Consider the following 10,605-nt stretch of genomic DNA (forward strand, 5'->3'; position numbering starts at 1 on the left):
GGTCCTGATAGCATTGCTCACATTTGCTTAGCTCAAGCAAAAGGAGTCTATTTCAGCCGTCTCTGCAGAAGCAAGCTATGATGGACACCTAACCAGTCCAGCTGATTCCTGTTCAGATAGCTTTGGAATGAAAAGCAGTGTTGTCATGGGGTCTAAGCGGACACACGGTTGGCTTCCCTCCCCTGGTTAGATTCAGTAACAGAGTGTATGCATCTCCATTCCTTCCTGAAGGGAGCAGTTTAGGAAGGATGAGTATTTTCATAAATCTACAGGTTCTTGGAGAGACAGAGAGCTGTAGAAAATCAGTCTACAGATTAGTATGGTGCCAAAGATCACCACCTCCCAGAAATTAAGTCAGCCCTAGAAACAAAGCCCATAATAAGTTACATATGCATTTCAAGAGGGGAGTTTAAGTTGCTGGCTTTAAAAGGTGCATTATGGGTAATGCCATCGAGTAATTGAGTTCACAGCACTAAAGGCTGGTGGGGAAAGTGTTCACTTTGATACTTGAAATTTTACTGACACGACTGATACTCAGAACTCTTGGCAAGATTAGTGGCAACCTGTCTTTGTGTTTGCAAACGACATTCACAGTGATCTGTCACTAATCGGCAGGCGTGTGTGGATGGCGATGCCACTCTGTCACTGAGAAGCTATTCCTCAGGACCAACCAGGACCAGCCAAGCTCAGCACCTTCACTTTTCCCAACAGAGGAAACTTTAGGGAGCCCCTCAGATATGAAGGAGCCAGGCAGGTGGCATGTTGGGGATCCTTCTCACAGGGAAGTAGAGCACCCTTCCTGGAGACAGATATTTTACATGGAGACAAAAATGGACAAGGTACTGTTTGTTAGTAGCACCCCTCAATGCTGCGAAGATATCTGTCAGAGGCAACCTAAGCAAACACTGTTTTGTCTCTCCATTTAAAGTCGTGGTGCACAGCTACCGTACAGGCAGCTCCATGGTGGTGTGTAGGTGGGTTTTTCTGTTCCACCTGCCAACTTTCAGATAACCACACAGAGACTTAGTAAATTGGAAAGCTCTCCTGATAGCTTGGGCTTGTTGCTAACGAGCTCTGACTACTTTAGCCCAGTGTTATTCATTTACTTGCTGCCTCATGGCTTTCTTCCCTTTACTTTGTCCTGCCATGCTGCTTCCTCTCTCTCTGATTAGCAACTCTCTGTATCTCTACCTTTCTTCTTCCCAGTGTTCTCTCTGCATCCAAAATTCTGCCTAGCTATTGACCGTCCAGCTTTTTATTAAACCAGTCTGAGGGACAGATCTTCACAGCATACCAGAAGGTTATTCCACAACAGTGGTAGACGCCTGTGGCTGGGTCTCCTCATGGCCGTACGGGAACAGGAAGCAGCAAAAGGGGATGCTGGCACAATGGCTGACTCTTTTTCCTTCTTTTATTCAGTCTGGGGCTCTAGATCATAGATGGTGAGGTCCACATTCAGCGTGGGTCCTCCCTCCTCGGCTGAGCCTCTCTGGAAACACCCTTTCAGGTCCCGAGTTGTGTCTCTTAGGTAATTCCACACCTGGTCTAGTTGACAATGAAGATAACCACCACAGATATGTTTAAAACTCTCAGAACAGCCGGGCGATGGTGGCGCACGCCTTTAATCCCAGCACTCGGGAGGCAGAAGCAGGTGGATCTCTGTGATTTTGAGACCAACCTGGTCTACAGAGCTAGTTCCAGGACAGGCTTCAAAGCCACAGAGAAACCCTGTCTCGAAAAACCAAAAAAACAAACAAACAAACAAACAAACAAAAAACCTCTCAGAACATAAGCTTTTCATAGTCTCAATCAGCAGCCCTCTTCCTAAGGGTATTTATTTGTGTGCTCTGCAGCCAGTTACATGCAGCATGAGGTCCATAATGCCTGATGTGGAATCTAGGCGCTGCCTGTTGCCCTGTGGCTGGATGCCTGTGGGGAGAGTTGGGTCTTGCTTTCCAGGCCTTTGCCTCGTGTGAGCTCAAACTTACTAGGAGGCTCCAAGCAGACAGATTGGGTTAGGGGTCCATCCCATGCCTGGCTGCTGTAGCTGCCCTTCCTCCCCCACTTATCCAGGACAGAAGCTGCAGTTAAGCACCACTGTGTGGGCCCTGGTTTGGGCTTGATGTGGGAGTGTCATATATCAATCTGTTGATTTCATTGGTTAAGTAATAAACAAACTGCTTGGGCTCATAGCTTAGAACATAGGTGGGTGGAGTAAACAGAACAGAATGCTGGGAGGAAGAGGAAGTGAGGTAAGACGCCTCAGACAGAGATGCCATGCTCCGCTCTCCCAGGCAGACGCGATTCAGCTCCGACCCAGGATGGACGTAGGCTAGAATCTTCACGGTAAGCGAACCTTGGGGTGCAACACAGATGATTAGAAATGGGCTAAATTAATATGTGAGAATTAGCCTAGAAGAGGCTAGATAGAAATGGGCCAAGCAGTGTTTAAAAGAATACAGTTTCCGTGTAATTATTTTGGGCAAAGCTAGCCGTGCGGGCTGCTGGGTGCTGGGGACGTAGCCCGCTGCTCTTATCACTACATGGGCTAAATAGTTATCATTTATAGAATTCAATTTAAAGACGTCACTAACAAAATGTCAAATAGTTTATTATGTTAGCCTTCCCAGCCACATTTAGAAAGTAGTTCCATTTCTTTTCTTAATTATTTGTTTTTGTATTTTATGTGCATTGGTATTCTGCCTGCAGGCATGTCTGTGTGCGGGTGTCAGATCCCCTGGAACTGGACGTACAGGCAGTCATACACTGCTGTGTGGGTGCTGGGAATTGAACCCAGGTCCTCTGGAAGGGCAGCCAGTGCTCTTAAGCAAGGAGTCATCTCTGACGTGATTCTGTTTCTAATGGGCTTTGATTTGAGGAATTCCACAGGCAAGAGAAAAATGTCTTTGCATTGACTCTTCCACAGCCATCCCAGTTATTTACTCTGGGTTTGGGCTTAGATGTTTAGTGAGAAATTTACCAAAATGGTAAGGGTGCTTTCTCTACACTGTGTCCTCGTGGGTAATGAATGCTTTTCTGCGTTTTCCCAGCTTTCAGCATCCAGCATATAGACATGTTGCGTTTTAAAACAGCACTTTCTGAAAAGTGATTTTTTTAAAAAATAAAAAAGGTATTTGTTGTTCTCATGCCTTTTATAGGTGGACAGTTTCCTCTTTATACTTTATAGTCTCTTCTGACCTGATGGCTTAGTCAACTGGGCAGGGAAGGGGAAAAGCGAAGCCCAGCAGTCACAGAGAAATAAGAGGCGGGGCTCCCTCTCCGCAGCAGCCGGGGTCACATGATGCTTGTGGCAGCATCTGCGGTCACGTAGTTACAAGTGAAAAAAATATTCCAACGAAGTTGGCAAAGCTGGAGGCATTACCCAACCTAACAGTGTTGGTGCAACTCAGCAGGGGAGACTACCCCAGGGGCTGTTCTGGTAAGAGGCTGGAAGCTGACCCATCAGTCCTGCTGGGTGCAAACCCGGAGGACTAACCAGGTACTGAGTCCGGTAGCTGCCTCTACTGCACTGAGAGCCAGTCCAGGCAGCCAGGGGAAGGTGGTGGGGACTCCTGTGTGGGGACTGAGACCAGGCGCAAGACTGGACCCTGAAGCAAACACCCAGCTATTGCTGAAGCGGCTGTGCAAATGACATTTGCTGGGACTTCCCCACCTGGTTTTGTCATGAGGTGTCTAAAAGCAGGAGGCTCAAAGTACCCCAGTCCCTAGACATGAAGACCGAAGTCAGTGTGTCTGGAGAAGTTGTTCTCCCACGTACTTGCATTGGCAGCAGTGGGTGGGGCTTGGGAAAAGGTGACAGGGTGGTACTCTGTGGACTGTGTTCTCCTTTCTCTGGTGCAGCTGCTCCGGTGCTTCTACTGGCCTAGATGAGTCTGTATCCCACAGGCACCAGGGAGGACGCAGACAACCAACAAACCCATTCTAGTGCTTCACAGGGAGTTCCCAGCACCGATGTTGCCCCTGTGAAGGAGCCTCACCAAGGCTCAAGGAGCAACCGTGCTGAGTTCTGTCTTGCTGCAGAGCTTCTGACTGCAGACACCAGTCACCCAGAAAGACCCAGCGAACATGCAAGCCTGAGTCTGTAGGTCCAGGTGCGCCTGAGAATCTGTGTTCCTTCAAGCTCCCAGGGGAAGCTAAGGCTGCTGGCCTGAGGCCCACCTTGCAGAGTAAAGTCAGTTCTCAGAGTCTAAGAGGAAGGAGGCAAGTAGGAAGTGAGGAAAGTCAGAGAGGGTGCAGGGGATCACCGTGTGACCCTGGGAGTGTGGGGGGTTAAACCTTGAGGAAGCTGTATAACCAACTGCACTGGACTTGAGTCCCCCCCCCTTTCCTTTCCTCTTCTAAGACAGTCTTTCCATTCAGCCTAGCTTTAGCTTCCTGGGTGCTACAGTCTTGTGCTGTGACACAGCTTGCCACTTGATTGTGTTAGGAGTCTTGGTGGCTTACCTCATCCCTTGAGACTTGGGCTGTTACTCACCTGAGGTGTCCTCCGTGACTTTTACTTCTCTAGGTGACTTTTCCCACCATGTAGATAATAAGGTCACCAGGGCAAACCTAGTGTATATCAGGTCCCAAAGAAACTCAGGACAAATTGCTAACTGTGGTGCCTGTGAGCACACCAAAGTGTCTGCTTGCCTTTAGATTCACTCAGTACTGGTGACTCGTCTCTGCTTCTCACCCTGCCCCCACCTTAAACTTCCCCAGCCCATGGGGAAGCTTCTGGTCCCTATCTAACCCTGCTGTTTCAGCTACATATTCTCTTGGTTCTCTCTCTTGGTTTGTTTTGGAATCTCTTGGTCCACTTGCCCCACACACCACCCCCATTCTCTTCTTCTCCTGCTCTTTCCCACTCCTCCACTGGTGGCCCGGTTCTGTCATGACCCTTCCAGATGCTTCTGGCTGTTCTCTCCCTCATAGCGACAATAAAACCTTCTCCTCAACCATCATGTGTAGCAATCATGTCCTCTTTTCATTCAGCACAGTAGCTGTCAATACATAAACATGGCTCTCAATTCAATGGGTGTAGTAATATGGGCGGCGGCAGGGCTGTGTCCCCAATACCCCAGCCGCCGGCCCTGCCCGGCTAGCTTATGCCCCGAAATAATTACACAGACACTGTATTCTTTTAAACACTGCTCTGGCCCATTTCTAATAATCTATGTAGCGCCCCTAGGTGCGCTTACCGGGAAGATTCTAGCCTAAGTCCATCCTGGGTCGGAGCTGGGGCATGGTGTGCGTCTTCCCTGGAGCAGGTAGCATGGCGTCTCTCTGAAGGTGTCTGCTCCGGAGAGGAGAGCTGTGGAGTCTGACCTCACTTCCTCTTCCTCCCGGCATTCTGTTCTGTTTACTCCACCCACCTAAGGGTGGGCCTATCCAATGGGCCTAGCAGTTTCTTTATTGCTTAACCAAGGAGATCAACAGATTGATATATGACACTCCCCCATCACTTCCCCTTTTTCTGTTTAAACAAAAAAAGGAAGGCTTTAACCTTAACATAGCAAAATTACATATAACAGTTATCAAGTAAAAGTTACATCAGAAACATTTATACATATAACAAAATTGACCTTAAAATCCATACCAATGCAAATTATTCATACCTATATCATTTCCCCCTTTAAATGTAAAAGAACATTTATAAACTATATTTGGGAACATGGGCGCAGTTTTTTCTCTCCAAACTGCTTCCTGCTGAATGGGGGCGTCGTTAGTCAGATTATTTAGGGTGTAACCTGTGTGCCAGGTTTATCTCAGTTGGCAGTTGAGCAAAGCAATTTTCTGAAGATGTTCACAGCAAACCTTCAGGAGGACGTGGTCCATCATACCAAATTGGAATAGAAGAAATGAACAGGGTCTCATCCTCTGTGAAAACAAAAGAAGACTCTCTCCAAAGCATCATATCCTTAGACCCAAATTCTGAAATCATAATACCCTTATATCCATTCTGGTTTAGCTTGGCAGCCCATGTAATGAAATGTCTCTCTGTACTTAGCTCCTTCACAGTCAAAAATTTTAAAACACAATGTACATAATCCAGACTCTCTGTGAATTTTTCATCTTTACGCGGCTTATTTTTACTCTATCACTTTACTTTATTCTGTCTCTTTAAAGACTTTACCTTTTTTTTTTTTTGAACCATTAACTTTATTCTCTATATTCTTTTTCTTCTCTGTCCCAAGCCTACGTACATTCATCCAACAGTGTGACTCACTTAGTGGTCTGAATCTGTCCTATTGTGAATCTACAATTTTTTACTATCCAGGAGCACTTTTGATTTGCGCCTTTAAATCACTAGGCGCTTAAGAATCTAAGCTGCGACATTCCTAGGTTAACTTTTTGCTTTTTGAGCGTACATCTGTAGACCAGGCTGTCTTTGAACTCTCGGAGATCCGCCTGTCTCTGCCTCCCAGGCATTGGGATTAAAGGTGTTTGCTACTACACCTTGAACTCACAGAGATCTGTTCGTCTCTGACTTCTAGGCACTGGGATTAAAGGCGTGTGCTACCATACCTTGAAGTCACAGAGGTCTCCCTCTGCCTCCCAAGTGTTGGGATTAAAGGTGTGTACACACAACAACTCTCTTCCTTTTTTTTTTGTTTTTTGCTTTAAGAACTTCAACTTTCAGCTTGCATATATTTTTAACACACTTTAAACCATTCAGAAGTTTTCTCTGTCTTTGAATCTCTCTTTACTGTATATCTCTCTTTTTCTGACCACAAGAGCCTTTAATTTGCCAAGCAATATCAGTAGGACTAAAGGCGTGGCTTTGCCAGCTAGATCCAGTCCATTCCTTAGCTTTCCAGCCTCATGGCGGAAATACAGGCTGCAGCCATGTTTATAGCATTTCAAGGTCCCTGCCAGCCAGCGAGCTACAACAGACAACACTCAAGTCCTCTCTCAGTAGCTGGCCCTCCTGCCTCAAACAGTCAGAGTTTGCCCTGGCAGGATGGCCCAGAAAGCCGGCATTTTAAAACAACACAGGTTTGTTCCTGCTGCTGAGTCAGGAAAATTTCAAAATGGAGGACATACCATTTTGTGCTAGCTCTGGGGCCACCAGGTAGGAGCGGCACTCAGCACTTTAATTCTGAGACTGAGCGTGCAGCACAGAAATTCTTTTCATCCAAGTAACATCCAAATCTGACACGCAGAGCACTACGCAGTCTGAAAACACGTCTCTGTATGGCAGCAGGAATCTGCCATGCTCTTCCGCCTGCCTAAGCCTGATTCTGCCTTCTGCCCAGGAGCAGGCGGGGAGCTCTGAGTCATCGTCAAGGTCTCAGAGCACTCTCCTTCCGATCCCAAGCGGGAACACAAACATAAAGCCAGATTTTGCACTGGCGGCACAGCCCCGGGAAGCCACACTTTAAAATAACGCAGCTTTTTTTCTGCTGCTGTTGCTGAATCAGGAAATCTCTCTACAGCACGCCACCAACAAACAGCAAAAATCTGTGTTAGATGCTCTCTCCCTTATTTTTAAGCCTTCTCAGGTTTTGTAAGTGGGTTTAGTTAGCCACACGTCTGGGCGTCATTTGTAGTAATAGGGGGAGCGGCAGGGCTGTGTCCCCAATACCCCAGCCGCCGGCCCTGCCCGGCTAGCTTATGCCCCGAAATAATTACACAGACACTGTATTCTTTTAAACACTGCTCTGGCCCATTTCTAATAATCTATGTAGCGCCCCTAGGTGCGCTTACCGGGAAGATTCTAGCCTAAGTCCATCCTGGGTCGGAGCTGGGGCATGGTGTGCGTCTTCCCTGGAGCAGGTAGCATGGCGTCTCTCTGAAGGTGTCTGCTCCGGAGAGGAGAGCTGTGGAGTCTGACCTCACTTCCTCTTCCTCCCGGCATTCTGTTCTGTTTACTCCACCCACCTAAGGGTGGGCCTATCCAATGGGCCTAGCAGTTTCTTTATTGCTTAACCAAGGAGATCAACAGATTGATATATGACACTCCCCCATCAAATGGGAATACGAGAGTTTAATCTAGAGCAAAAATGGGAGTGACCATGGCCTGGGAACACAGAGAGTAAGTTTGATTTTTTATAATATTCTTAGAGTATACATTCATCTTAATATTATTATTGTTATTATGAAATTTAAAAGATAATTTTAATGAGTTAATTTTAACTGAAAACTCAGGAGGCTGTATCTAAAACAGAAAAATACTGTTTCTTAGATGTCTAACAGGTAAAATATATGACTAGCTTCTGTTAGAAAAAAGAGAACATTACTTTTCATTTCTGTTTATGAGGCCTCCAAAGCAGGATATAGTTTGACATTTGTAATTTTATTCCTTTTGATTCACCTGTTTATCTTTGTATAAAGTATGTTAATCATTTAGCATGTGTTTTATGTGTATGGGTGTTTTGCTTGCATGTATGTCTGTGTACCGTGTGCATGAAGATACCAGCTGAGGCCTAGAGAAGGGAGTCAGATGCCCTGAAACTGGAGTTGCAGGTGGGTGCTGGGATGTGAGCTCAGGTCCTCTAGAAGAGCAGCAGAAAGTGCTCTTAACTACTGAGCCATCTCTCCAGCCCCTACTTTGTCTTTTTTTGAACTAAAAATAAAGAAGAATTATTGTCCCAAATATGTCATTATGATATAACATTGAGATTAGCTGCAAACTTCAAGATGTTTTTGTGAGCCTTTGAAGTAGGATTTAAAATGACAATTTAAAAAAAATGTTTAGAGTTGTCTTTTGCATAGTTACAGCCAAGATATGATCTTCAAAAATCTGTTTGTTCATTTGTTTTTAAAAAGGCAGTAGTGGAAAAAAGTCCTTAAAATCCTTAAAATACTATGCCTCCTCACATACAAATGAAAGATGGCTAAAAACAAAGATATAATTCGTCCTCTTAATCCTAATCCTAGGAATGAACAGTTTAGTATCTCAGAGGGCACTTAGCCAGAAGAAAATATTATATCCTGCCATCAGAGTAATCGCCTCTTAAAATTAATTTATATTCTCAAGCAAAGGTTCTATATTGTAGAGCCAGAACTGAGGTTCAGATCAAGGAGATAACATTTTAACTAGAACTGTATGATTATTCCATTAAAAACTATAGAAAATTTAAACTTAAAACTCATGTTAATTGTCCCAAAGAAAGATCTGGGACCACATTCCATCCATCTCTGCTTTACCTCAGTGGTCACATGGTTCAGTGCTTAAATATACGCTGCCCTTTGATATTATTTTGCTCCTTTAATTTGGACATGTTAGCTTAGTTTCTTAGGGCAACCAGAGTTGGGATATTTTTCTTTCTTTTTTTTTCAATTGTGCAAATGAACTTATTTATTTTAAACACTGTGTATTTGAAAGACAAGGAAAGGATCTAAGGCACCAAAATATTTTTTACAACATGCTATCTTAGTTGAGATTTCTATTGCTGTAAAAAGATACCATGATCACTTCAACTTTTATAAAGGAGAACATTTATTTGGTGCTGGCTTACATTTCCAAGAGGTTTAGTCCATTACTATCACGTAGGAAAATGGTGCTGGAGAGGAGCTGAGAGTTCTGCATCTGGATCCACAGGCAGCAGGAGGAGACTGTGAGCCTCTAGGTCTGGTTTGATCTTCTGAGACCTCAAAGCCAGCCCCAAGGGACACACTTCCTCCAGCCAGGGCACACCTCCCAATAGTGCCACGCCCTGTTTGTGCTGGTGAGCAGCTAGGTGGCCTGCTGCAACTGTGCTCTCTCATGCAAGCCACAGGCCACAGCAGTCTTTTGTTTTATGTTATAGTGAAAAAGAGAAAGACAAAAACAAAAGCAAAACAGAACATATGACAATCTCCATCAAGTTTAAGGATGCTAAAATAAGCAACAAAACATCTTTAGAATTTTAGTGGCTTTTTAAAGTTTATTTATTTATTTAAACTTCAAGCCATACGGAAGCTGGGTTGATTTAACAACTTGAGTCTATATGAACACTTACTTCCATGCTGGTTTGTACAAAGTAAATTATGTAAAAAAACATAGCCACGGGAAGACAGACAGTACATATATACATATTCATACGTAGGATAGACTCTTCTAAGATAAGATTGTCAATGGTATTGTTTTGGAGAGGATTATGACTTCTATAATCTTTACTGTGTAAAGGAAGCAACACAAACATCTTCAATAAATTTATATGTTTATTAATTCAAGGAAAAGCCTTACACTTAATAGTTTTTTTATCAAAACTATTTTGAAAAAGAAATCATATGATTTTATGTTACCAATTACTATTAAATTAAATAAAAATTTAAAGTGTGTATGTATTTGTATTTAGAACCTGTTTTGAAAGGAAATCCTTACCAAAATATGAATGCAACATTAGGTTTTATAACTAAATGGGATCTTTACCTTATAACTTTAATGAATATTGTTTTCTACAAACAAATAACATCTTAAGGTTTTATGAAACCTTAATAGGTTTGAAGGTGTTTAGAGCACTCAGGTTTAAAAGATAGTATATATATTTTTAGGCCTTTTAATACATAATCACAATACTCAAATTTATAAATCTGCATGCAGGTTTAATTGGGCATGCAAAGTAAAATTATAATTTTAGCACAAAACAAATGGGAATTTAATAAAAACTGAAGTGG

Source organism: Microtus pennsylvanicus, chromosome 7 (genome assembly GCF_037038515.1).
Source record: "Microtus pennsylvanicus isolate mMicPen1 chromosome 7, mMicPen1.hap1, whole genome shotgun sequence".
Taxonomy (NCBI): domain Eukaryota; kingdom Metazoa; phylum Chordata; class Mammalia; order Rodentia; family Cricetidae; genus Microtus; species Microtus pennsylvanicus.